Below are 11744 nucleotides of genomic sequence, written 5' to 3'. Positions count from 1 at the left end.
AATCATGAAGAAATTTCTGCCATTCTTAATACTGCTCAGGATCATTAATTTAATTTCCTTGATGAGTTGTTCTGTATTACTTTTATTATGGATTCAATCTCGAGGCATTAAATTGTGAATATGTTCTTCTGCAGCGTATTGCTTCGAGAAGCATAATTTGGTGATCTCTACCTGGATTCTGGATTCTCAGATTTGTCTTTTCGTTTCTCTCTTTATCTATTCTGTGCGTCTAGTTGTGTGGATTCAATCTCGAGGCATTAAATTGTGAATATGTTCTTCTGCAGCGTATTGCTTCGAGAAGCATAATTTGGTGATCTCTACCTGGATTCTGGATTCTCAGATTTGTCTTTTCGTTTCTCTCTTTATCTATTCTGTGCGTCTAGTTGTGTGGATTTACTTTTCTGTGATTTCTGCTTGGGTGTTACAGGAAAGATAATCAATTAATTGGTTTTAGGTTTTTTGTGCTTCTCCCGTGGAAGCAGTGGGGGAGAGTATTGACATACTTTTTTGGCTTTAGGTTTTATTAGCTTAAGGGGAGGAGAAATTTTTATTTGTCCGGGAATCTCAATTTTCAAAAATATTATTTTTACATTCAGTTTACGATAATATCTAAAAATTTAAAATTTTAAAAATTTCATTTTCCCGGGAATTCGAGAAAAATCCATATACCAAACGGCATACAATCCTTATTTTTCGATTTTTTTTTTTTGTTGAATGTGTTCATTCTTTGTCAGTGTCGGAATTCTTGTGTTTTCTGTATCAGGAACGCGGTATATGGAGTATTAAGGCGCAGGAGTTTGCACGTTTCCGGAGAGTTCGCTCTGACCCCTTAGTTATCTTTGTTCTGTTCATCCTGCGTCTTGGCTTGGAGTATTCTGCTACTCTTACTTTGGGCTTTTTTATAATAACTTATATGACTTTAAAGTATTTCCTCGTCTAATTGGATTGGATTTCCTGTTCGTTATAGCAGCACATGATGTTCCTTTGGACTTGGATTAAGCATAAATTGTATGTTTTGTTTCTATTCTGAACACCTGAATATGCAGATATATGGAAGTTTGGTCCAAACGGATGTGTCATATATTTCTTAAGGTTGCTATATAGGCATTACTTATTTTCAGTGATATAGAGTCAGTATTTTTTTTACCTGATATTTTTTGGTATTATTTTTCTTTATCATCGAACTGTTTTTTATTTAAAATTTTAGTAATTTATAACCTTGATAAGATTTGCTTGTATGATAAAAAAAATTATATCCAAGTATTAACCTTTATTAATTCTGTTATGTTCTTTAGTGGTTGAAATTGATGGTTGGATCTTAACTAATGTTACTTTGTTCATGCTTATGAAGGTTTTTGTAGCGTGGGGAATGAAATTTAAGACATTGAGTCTCAAGCACAATTTGGTGATCACTACCTGGATTCTGAATTCATGGATTTGTCTTTTCTTTCTTTGTGGATTCTGAGCGTTTTTTTCTGTTTACTTTTCGATGATTTCCGCTTGCATCTTATAGGGAAGACAATCAATGAATGTATGATGGGCTAGAGGTGGTTGAGAGAGCATTGATGGACTTGCCGTTCGTCTTTAGGTGTTATTACCGTTAGCATTGATGGAATCGCAGTATTCAAATTAAATTGTGAACCTGCTTTCCTGCAGTCGAAAGCATCGAGTCTCCACCGCAATTTGGTGATCTCTATCTGGGTTCTGAAATTCATGGATTTGTCTTTTCTTTCTTGCTTTGTGGATTCTGAGCGTTTTCTCGGTTTATGTTTTCTCGGTTGAATGTGTGATGGGCTGTGGAAGAGGTGGTTGAGAGAGCATTGATGGACTTGACGTTCGTCTTTAGGTGTTATTACTGTTAGAACTGTCATTTTAATTTTCTGTTTTTTATTTTATTTTTGATGTTTTTGTTGTGGATTTGGGTTGTCTTCTGGCTGGGTTCTGGATTTTGATTGTTTTGGCAGTGTACGATAACTTGGCAGCGTCGGATTCTTTGTGTTTAGGGCGCAAGAGATTACACATTTTCCGAAAAGCTGTATATTTCTTTGCCTTCTTGGGACAGTTTGGTTAGGCCCTTAGCTCTTTGTTCTTGTTCTTAGCTAGTAATACGCTTTAGCTGGATTGAAGATCTCAAGAACTGACAGTTCCGGTCTCTCTTTTTGTCAATTTGAAGTAATAGGATTTGAACTGCTTGCTTTCATTCGTTTGCATCACATTGGAGTATGGAAGTTTTCTGTTTGCAAGCGTTGCCAATTAAAGATTTGATCATGAAGAAATTTCTACCATTCTTGATACAGCGGACCAGAACGCCAACAACTCAGGATTACTAATTTAGTACCTTCGATTAGTTATTCTCTCTTTATTTTCTGGCTTTGAATGAGACATACGGATTAATTTGTGAACCGGTTTTTCTGCAGCACATTGCTTTGAATGCATGGACCCTGCGTTCATAATTCGGTGATCTCTACCTAGATTTTAAATTCTTGGATTTGTCATTTTGTTTCCATTTTTTTTTTTTGGTCGGTTCTGAGCGGTTGGTTGTTTTGATTTACCACATCTACATGATTTATTCTTGGGTGTTATAGGGAAGATAATCATGACAGTAAATATTTTGCCGATTGTTATCCTTTTGTCGGATTGAAGATCTCAAGAAATTGATACTTCTCGGACTCCTCTTGTTTTGTCAATTATTGTAATATCATTCTTCATTTGGTCATATGGTGTTGTAGGTTGTGAACTGCTTGTGTTCATCCGGATATGAGTTTTGTGTTCTTAGGCGTTGCCAATTAAAAGATTGGATAATGAAGAAATTTCTTCCTTTCTTGATACATCAAATCAGAACTGCTAACAGCTCATGATTATTTAGTTTTCCTTCAATGAGTTGATCTGTATTTTTTTAATTTTATGGCTTTAATCAGGAGGCATATGGTTTAAATTCTGAATCTGTTTTCCTGCAGCGTAGTGCTTCGAATGTAATCGTCTGTCATGCATAATTTGGTGATCTACCTGGATTCTTAATTCTTTGATTTGTCTTTCCGTTTCTATCAATCTTTATCCCTTCTGATTGTTTACTTTTCTCAATTTACTTTTCTATCCTGCTTGGTTGTTATAGGGAAGCTAATCATCTATGTGTTCTAGGCTTTCGAAGCAGTGGCTGAGAGTATTGACGGGCTTTCTGTTCGGCTTTAGGTTTTATTACCATTAATATCAGTTTCTTTTTTTATTTGAATGAGGTCGTTCTGGATTCCGTTATTTTGACGGTGAACGCTAACTTGGTGGTGTTGGAATTCTTGTATGTTTCTGTATCAGGACTATGATTTTTAAAGCGCTGGAGTTTACACGTTTCATTTCCTTCCTTTTCGGGAGGAATTTGGGATAGTTTGGTTAAGGCCCTTACCTCAGATGATCTGTGTTGTGTCATGGTTTGGAGAATTCTGCTGCTCTTTTTTTGCTGTTTTCTTGAAAATTTCTTATGTTTTTCAAGCATTTCCTCATCTAATTGGAGATATCCTCTTCTTCACAGCTGCACGGTGGTAATAAGCTTAAATTGTTTGCTTCGATTTTATATTGAGCACCTGAGTCTGCAGGCAGATGGAAATTTGGTCTAAACAGGGATGAAGCAGCATCTTCCGCATGGTTGTATCATATTATAGTCAGTATTGTTTTTTAATGAAACTTTTAAGATATTATTTTTTATCATCAAACTGTTCTTTTATATGTAATTTTTTTAATAATTTCTTACATTGATTATGGTTTATTTATATGGTCCTCTATATCCTTTTAAAACTAAGTATTGGCGTTTGTTAATTCCAATTCTTAACTATTCAAATTGATGAAAGGACTTTAACGAATTTTCTGTTGATCTAGGTGTTGAACTTCTTGGGTTTATTAGTTTGCAGTATTTTGTGGTCTGGAAATGTATTTATGTTCTTAGGCATAGCCAAAATGAAGACTGGGTTTTAAGAATGTTCTTCTATTATATGTGCAGAGGTTTTTATCAGATGAAAGCGGCAAAGAGCTCTGCATTATTTGATTTTACTTTTAGATGAGTTTGTTTTGTATTGTTTTTGTTTTCTGGAATTGGTAGCCATGAATATTAATTGAATTGTGAACTTGGTTTTGTACAGCTTAGTGTTTCTAACTATTTAATGTGATATTAGTGGTATGTGTATCTCGATTGTTGTCTTTCTTGCACGGGTTTTTTGTGTTCAGGATTAGAGCAGTAATGCGTATTGTTCTCTTCAGTATACAATATGTGAAGAGCTCCGTGTTGAAGACTCATCTTTAGTGTGCAGTTTTCGATGATTTGCCATCCTTTCTAGCTACTCTGTCATTTTCATAGCCAAAATGTTATGTCTTGCCAGTTTGGTATGTGCAGTAATAGAAGCTTTTTATCGGTATCTGTTACATAGAGCAATAAGAGATTAATGGATTGTAATATTTCCGGGAGATCAGCTACATTGGTTGCCCATTGATTGGCATTTTACGGGGTAAGGTACACTCGAGTGTGTTAAGAACTTTAGATAGAAGTTGCTTCTGGTGATTTTACAATTCATATAAGAATTGATGCTCATCTTTGTGCAGGTTTTTAATCCGAACTTTGAGAATTTTTTATCAAGTGAAGCGTGCAGCATATGCTTATTTTGGTAAATGTGTCTTATCTTGGATGCAAGCCTTCTCTGAGGATGTTTCTTATTTGTTATTCTTTTGTTTGTAATTTATATTGAGTTTACTTTTTTATTTTTTGGGAATTGATGGTTACTTGATGATGTAGTATTCTATTGTGGATGTTTGATCAATTGTACCCGATGTTTTGGATGTTTTCTTAAGCTGTGATTTGTGTTTCAGATTGGTTTATTTTTATTTTTTTGTGGGCATATTTTATGGAGTTTTGAAGGATTAGTATGGCTCTGTTCTCCTTTATAGGTGTGAAATATAAGTTTTTTTTAAAAAAGCCTTCACATAAGCACGTTGTTGGGGTTAAAAATCTAGTTCTTTGTTTCATGTAGTATTCGATGTTTGGGTTTTGTATCCTGTATTGTATTGTGTATCTTACAGATGACTTAAAAAATGTTTACCACTCATTATCGCTCTTTTGCAAATAGTCCTATGTGTTCATGTATAGTGTATTGGGTTTTTTATTCTTAATTTTTTTAACTCCGCCTATGTATGATCATCTATAGATTTCAGTGATCCTTTGATATCATATTACATCCACTTGAATTAGGAATACGGGAGAATTCACTCTCTCTAATTTAAGTAGGTGTAGTATGTTTTATTGGAGTATTGATAATTTATTTGTATGACTACATAGCCTGTCCCAAGCCAGGATAAAGGAGGATGGTTTGTGGCATAATGAGTTTATATAAAAGCAATTAACATTTGTTCTCAACAGGAGAGTTCGATTCAATGTTTGTGCTTGTAGAATGTATAGGTCATTTTAAGCTAATTTTCTACGAACAATTTTTGTTGTTAAATCCATTAACTGTTCATCTTTGCCATAAGAATCTTGGTCTTAGCAAGGAGGTGGTTAGTATCATTTTACAATACAATTATATGATGACATTACGTTGTTTAATTTAGTATCGCTTTTTTTTATACTATAGTTGGTCTTAACTCTCTATAAATTAGCCACACATACAAACAAAAAAGAAAAAAAAAAACAATTTGAGATAACATCAGGTAAATTTGTGGAACTTAAAAACCCTTTCGTGTTAGTTGATACTCATTTGCTAAATTTTGAGATTTGAATTTTTTGAATTTTTAGTAAGGGGGATTGTACATGTGAATGTAAATGCTACTGTATAATGGAGATTTTGTTTGAAAGTGGGTAAATATTGAGTGCACAACTAGATGCATTTAGAATTTATGAAGGAAGGGAATAAGATCATTGAAGGGATCCTGTAGCGAAGTCGTATTTTCGTGTGGGGTGTACATGTGTTCTTGTCTGTACCTAGGGTTAAGCTATTTTGGGATTTGTGTTTTTGTTTGTGTATGTACAACTCATTTGTAAGTGTCCATTAAGCCTAGAAGATACTATTATTTTATTTTAATTTAAAACACAAACAGAACCAGAATTTAGATGTATGAACCTAACTTTTAATAGTTCATAAAAACAGAATCGTACGTTGAAATGTAAGTTTCTTATCATTAACGGTATCAATATTGATATTGTCGACAACAATGGGATCCAAAGATCCTCAGGAGAGACTTTGTTTTGGTTGAGTTCAAGCCTTATAATCGGGAAAGTTTTCACAGCGTGAAACAAGGTATATTGAGGTAAGAATGATGTTCAAAAAGTTAAAATTTAGTTTATGTATATCTGGATTATTAGTGCTTACTAATGTTAACGTACTTATGTGATGTACAGAAGTACTGTCCAAATGATGATTTCGTAGTCTCAAATTTTTATACACGTTGAAGGATCAATGTATGTTGGAATTCATTACAGCTTGTTGAGATTATTAAATTTATTATAAAACTCTTATTACATGTATTTTTCATTATGTCATTGTTCCAGGTACCGAGCCAGTACATAATTTTTTTTTAATTATGGTGGGATGATGTATTGTCCCAAGTTATTATAAGAATATGTTGTAACCATTACTATAAGAATATGTTTAATCAGACTATTATGATTTATGACTTTATGCTTTGTTATCAATAAACGGGAATAGTAAAAAAGATGTATATCTATCGTTCTTTCTCTTTTTTGGATAACGTATCTATCGTTCTTTGAACAAGTACTAACGTAATAGATCAAAAGGAGAACTGAACAATCTTAATTCTAAGTGGTGGAATACAAAATTGGGTAACAAAGTTCTGTTTTTTTTTTTTAGGAAAATAATTTTAGTTTTTTTTTAGTTAGCTCTGATTTCTTGTTCCAGCCTATACTTTCACTTAAATATACTCAATTAATGAGATGAATCTAATTTAATGTACAATATTTTAGATATCATCATTTACTATATCATGCTATATAATATTTTTGTTTCTATATATTATTGATTCCTTTGATATCATAACCATCTTTTTTGTAAATTGACTACATAAAAAGTAACAATTATCTAATCTTGTAAATTTTTCACGTATTTTAATTTTCAATAAAATTAAAATTATTAATTATAAGTGAAATGTTTAGAAATTAATTCATTCAGGAAAAATTTTAAGAATTTAAATTATAACAAAATTGAAAATTCTATAAAACCGTTAAAAATAAAATACAAGGTATTATAATTTAATTTTACATAAAAATATACAACTACTTTGTATAAAAAAATTTAAAAATCTTAAATATATGTTAACTTAAATTTAAAATAAATTCAACAAAATTCAAGTAGTGATTTACCTCGTGAGCATCAAACTCAAGTCCATTTAAATTTTAATTTATGAGTAAATATTTATATATCAAAAACAACTTATAAGCTAACCATTTTTCTTTATTTTTAAAGCAAAATGATTTTATTCTCAATCTCCTATTTTGAGTAAAATACAAGTTGTTATTTTTCATGTCGGTCTCTTATTAACGTTAGAAGATCTTTTGTCCGGTGTTGACATAACCTAATACAGAGAAATCAAGTTATCCTCAACGTTTGAAAATGATAAAAGAATATATTAAAAATTTACATATTGTATTCATAATTGTTAATGTTAGTTATTAACTTAAGGAAGTTGTTATACATCTCGTATATATCTTTTTTTCTCTTAAAAAAGAAGAAGAGGTTTTTATTTGTGAAGTAGTAATATTGTTGTGCGAAGTGAGCAAGAGTATGAGAAAAAGGAAGTGGCGAAACGAGAATAGCATTCTTGAGTTTTCATCATGTGATATAGGTGTTGAATTAAACTTTGACATGGTTCAACTTGGGCTAAAAGAGTTAAGAATTCGCTCAATAATAAACTCATGAGACCAATGTTGTATTTGTTCCTCAATACCTTCACCCTAAATCATTTTTTTAGTCAAGATGTCATGACCAAGCTTCGGCATTATTGAAGCTTCTCATTTTTTTGATGCCTAGACCCCCTCTATCAAGAGGGGTGCACACTAATCTCAGTTAACCAAGTGAACCTTACGGTGTGTAGAAGTAGAGCCCCAGATGAAATTGTGTGTGGTTCTGTCTAAGTCATCACATATGGATAATAGGAGCCAAGAGGTCTGCATGGAGTACGTAGGAAGGGCCGAAAGGATAGCTTTAACTATAATTACTTTATCTGACAAAGAAAAAGAAGTCTGACTCCAAGCATTAAGTTTTCCTTAAGCCTTGTTGGTCATGTCAGCAAAAGATCTACGTTGGACTTTCCGGTGGTGGAGGGGAATTCCATGAAAGTTACTCAACTCAGTGGCCCATTTGGAAGTTCACATTCTTAGAAAAGAATACCTTATACTTCACCTGTCTCACCTTTTACCCAGAGGATTGACTGAAGACTCTGAGGAATTGGTTGATAACATAAGCTTGATCTATAGAGGCTTCTGCAAAGACGAGGATGTCATCTCCAAAAAAAAAAATGGGAGATATGGGGACCATTCCTCCTAATCACAATTGGTTTCCAAGCTTTGACATTATAAGCCATTTGAATGAGGTGAGCCAACTTCTCCACACATAACACAAAAAGTGAGGGTGATAAAGGATCCCCTTGTTTAATCCCCCTTGAAAATGAGAAATCTCTAATTTTCTTCTCATTTCAAAGGATGTTCATCGAAGAGCTAGATAGACAACTGTCAATTAACTGGATCTAGTTCAAAGGCATACATACTTCGATGAGGGTATCATGAGCAAAGTTTCAGTTTAATCTATTGTAGGCTTTCTCAAGATCAAGCTTGATAGTCATCCATCCAGTATCACCTTTCTTCCTCTGCATAGACTGAATAATTTCTTGAGAAATTACCACGTTATCGGAACTGTGCCTACCAGGGATGAAGCTACATTGGTTGGGGAATATTAAATAGCGTATGACATTTTTTAAATGGCCTGCTATCAGTTTAGTAATGATCTTGTAGGATACATTACATAAACTAATAAAATGAAAATCCCTCATGGATTTAGGATTGTCAGCTTTAAGAACTAAGCAAAGGAAGGTCAAGTTTATGTTCTTAACCTTCCTGGGATCCTGGAAAATCTCAGAGATTAAATTACATAAAGAGTCTTTTATCATATTCCACTGAGTTTGAAAGAAGATGGCTTGAAGCCCATTCAGACCAGAGGCTTTAAGCTTCCCCATATTCGTAAGGGTGTTTTTAATTTCTCCATCTACTAAGAATAGCCCATAAGGAATTAGCATCATAGTCTTCCAGAGGAAGGAACGCTCCAGCTAAAGGAAAGGTGAGTAAAGCTTCTTCGTCCGCCTTGAACAGGTCTACAAAAAAATTAATAGCTAGGTTAATAAGGTCTTCTGTGTCAGCCACCCAAATGCCATGATCATTTTTCAGAGTGTCTATTCTGTTCTTTCTTCTCCTAGCAGTTATGAGTGAGTGGAAACATTTAGAGTTTTTATCCCCAAACTTCTAGTCATAATGAGACCTTTGGTACTAGGTATAGTCATAACGAGACCTTTGGTACTAGGTAACTTTCTCTCTAATTAGAATCGAATCTAACTCTTTCCACAAGGAGAATTGGAGATCCTCTAGGTATCTATTCGGATGAATGGACAACTTAGCACCAATCCCTTTCAACCTTAAGTGGAGTCTAGCTTTTTGCTTTTAGAGAGCTTTGAAATTATTTTCGTGCCAATCTAAGACCTTTCTGGAAATTATTTTTGGTTGTTATTTAATTGTCTCTATGCTTCCAACAGCCCGTAACAACTCCCCCAAAATCATCAGCGATTAACCATGCAGCAAGAAAACGGAAAGGTTTATCACTTGCGTGGCAGTTTTGGGTTGACCATCGAGAAGGAGAATGGGACAGTGATCAGAGCAATAAAACAGGAGGTGAGTTTCAAATTTGTTGGGCTAAGAAATGTTCCAATCTTTATTAGCACACATCCTATCCAGCCTCTCCTGAAGTCTGCCTCTCTTCCAAATGAAAGATGGGCCTTTGAAACCCAGATTGTAGAGATTGCAAACAGTCAGACAATTATTTAGCTTTCTTGAGCTACCCTCATAGTAGGCTCCTCTTCCAATCATCTTTGAGGGAGCCAATATAGAATTTAGATTTCCCAAGATAACCCAAGGTTCAGAAATAATTAGGTTGATCTCCTCAAGCTCCTTCCATAACTCCCTTATGTTGGAATGTCTAGGGCTAGCATAGATAAAGGAAGCTCATTCGTACCTTTTCAAGGATTTGTAAAGGATTTTGGCTTGGATGAACTGATAGGGGCTCTTGATAACTTGAATTGATACCTCCAAATCATCCCAGAGTAAACAAATACCGTCGGAAAAATCATAAGCTTCCTGAATAAAAAAACTAGTGAAACCCATTTTTTTTATTTTTTTTTAACTACACTCAAGCCACTACACCTCGTCTCCAAAAGAGCAAGAACCTTAATATTATATCTAAATTTAAGCTCTCTAATGAGAGGGAGGAACCCTTTTTCCCTACCCTTATACCATTCTATGAACAACAATTCATAAAAATAACACAAAAAAGAAGGAAATGAAGGATACAAGAGGGACATTGGGATCCACAATAGACTCTTAACCTCCTAAAGAAGATATATTATGTTCCAAAATCTTTTCCTCTTGTCCATAAGAGACCATTTTCATGAGATTTAAAGCAATGATATCCTTTCTTCTATTGTGTTTATTGTCTACTTCTATGACAGACTTCCCGTCGGTCTCTGGTTCTTTCGAGGGTATCTCGACAGGAACTACATGGCTAGGGTTTCCTTGCATGGGAACTTTGTGAGCGGGGCTAACTTTCACACTATGATTAGGCTCTTTTTGGGTGAAAGAAAAGTTCCTCTGCATGGCATTGGACCCCACAAGGCCAGCTGCATCTTTTTTGTGGACCACTCCGCTTTTCTGCACTTTAACATTCTCCCAAGTATCTCCCCAATTCGACTTTCCTTTTTGGTCTTTAAGTAAAAGAACTCTACCTTCTGATGTTCTCCTCGAAGTAGTAGGGATCTTTTTATCGATAATTTCCTTTGACTATACCTACTTCACCAGCCTTAACCTGTACAGACATGATGTTGCCCCCTCTTGCAGAATTGACTTTCTTTTTTCTAGGGAAGCGTTGCCCTTCATCCTGCCTTATGTCTGGTCTTCTTCCTGAGTTTTACCCGCCAAAACCACATTAGTCTGGCGACCTCCACTTTAACACTGCACAACCATTCATTCTCTGAAAGCCTCCTTTTCTTTAGCTTCAACTTGGTTTGGAGGAACTTGTACACCCTCACTCTTATCCCCTTGTGTACCTCTAGCATCAACCGCATCACCTGCTATAGCTCCCTGGGCACTTCAATGGCCTTTCCTGTGGCCATATTTGCCACAATCAAAGCATATAAGGTCCAGTCCCTCATAACCCACCTAAAGAACTTTACCTCTAATCTTGAACTGGGAAATGAAGGTCTTCCTCAAGTTCACTTCCATACAGATTTGAGTATACATGGCTTTTTGAAGTGATTTCCCCATCTCCTTCTTCCAATCTTCTAATCGAGTTCCTATCCACTTTTAGGGTTATACCAAAAAGATTACCCATTTTCCACAAGTGGTGGGAGAGTAGAATTCCATAGGCAACCCAGGTATCCTCAGTCACACTGCCAACTTCTTCACAACATCTTCATAAGGGTCAAAGAAAGGTCTCCAACGT

At 34.6% G+C, this 11744-nt stretch overlaps 1 long non-coding RNA gene across 3 annotated transcripts; it reads left to right on the top strand.

The window, feature by feature from the left end:
• Positions 1 to 1357: 1357 nt before the first annotated feature.
• Positions 1358 to 6651, top strand: LOC133308741 (uncharacterized). Of its 3 annotated transcripts, XR_009751215.1 has the most exons (5): positions 1358 to 2066; positions 2174 to 4490; positions 4585 to 6279; positions 6371 to 6430; positions 6521 to 6651. It is a non-coding gene; the product is annotated as an uncharacterized LOC133308741 (long non-coding RNA). The 3 variants fall into 3 exon arrangements; XR_009751217.1 differs by having other exon boundaries at positions 2174 to 3189; positions 3310 to 4490; positions 4585 to 6651; XR_009751216.1 differs by having other exon boundaries at positions 2174 to 3422; positions 3524 to 4490; positions 4585 to 6651.
• The last annotated feature ends 5093 nt before the right edge of the window (positions 6652 to 11744 follow it).

This window comes from Gastrolobium bilobum, unplaced genomic scaffold (genome assembly GCF_033153095.1).
Source record: "Gastrolobium bilobum isolate Gb01-03AN ecotype WA unplaced genomic scaffold, APGP_CSIRO_Gbil_v1 utg1978, whole genome shotgun sequence".
NCBI classification, from domain to species: domain Eukaryota; kingdom Viridiplantae; phylum Streptophyta; class Magnoliopsida; order Fabales; family Fabaceae; genus Gastrolobium; species Gastrolobium bilobum.
This window is presented reverse-complemented; position numbering and strand designations above follow the sequence as displayed.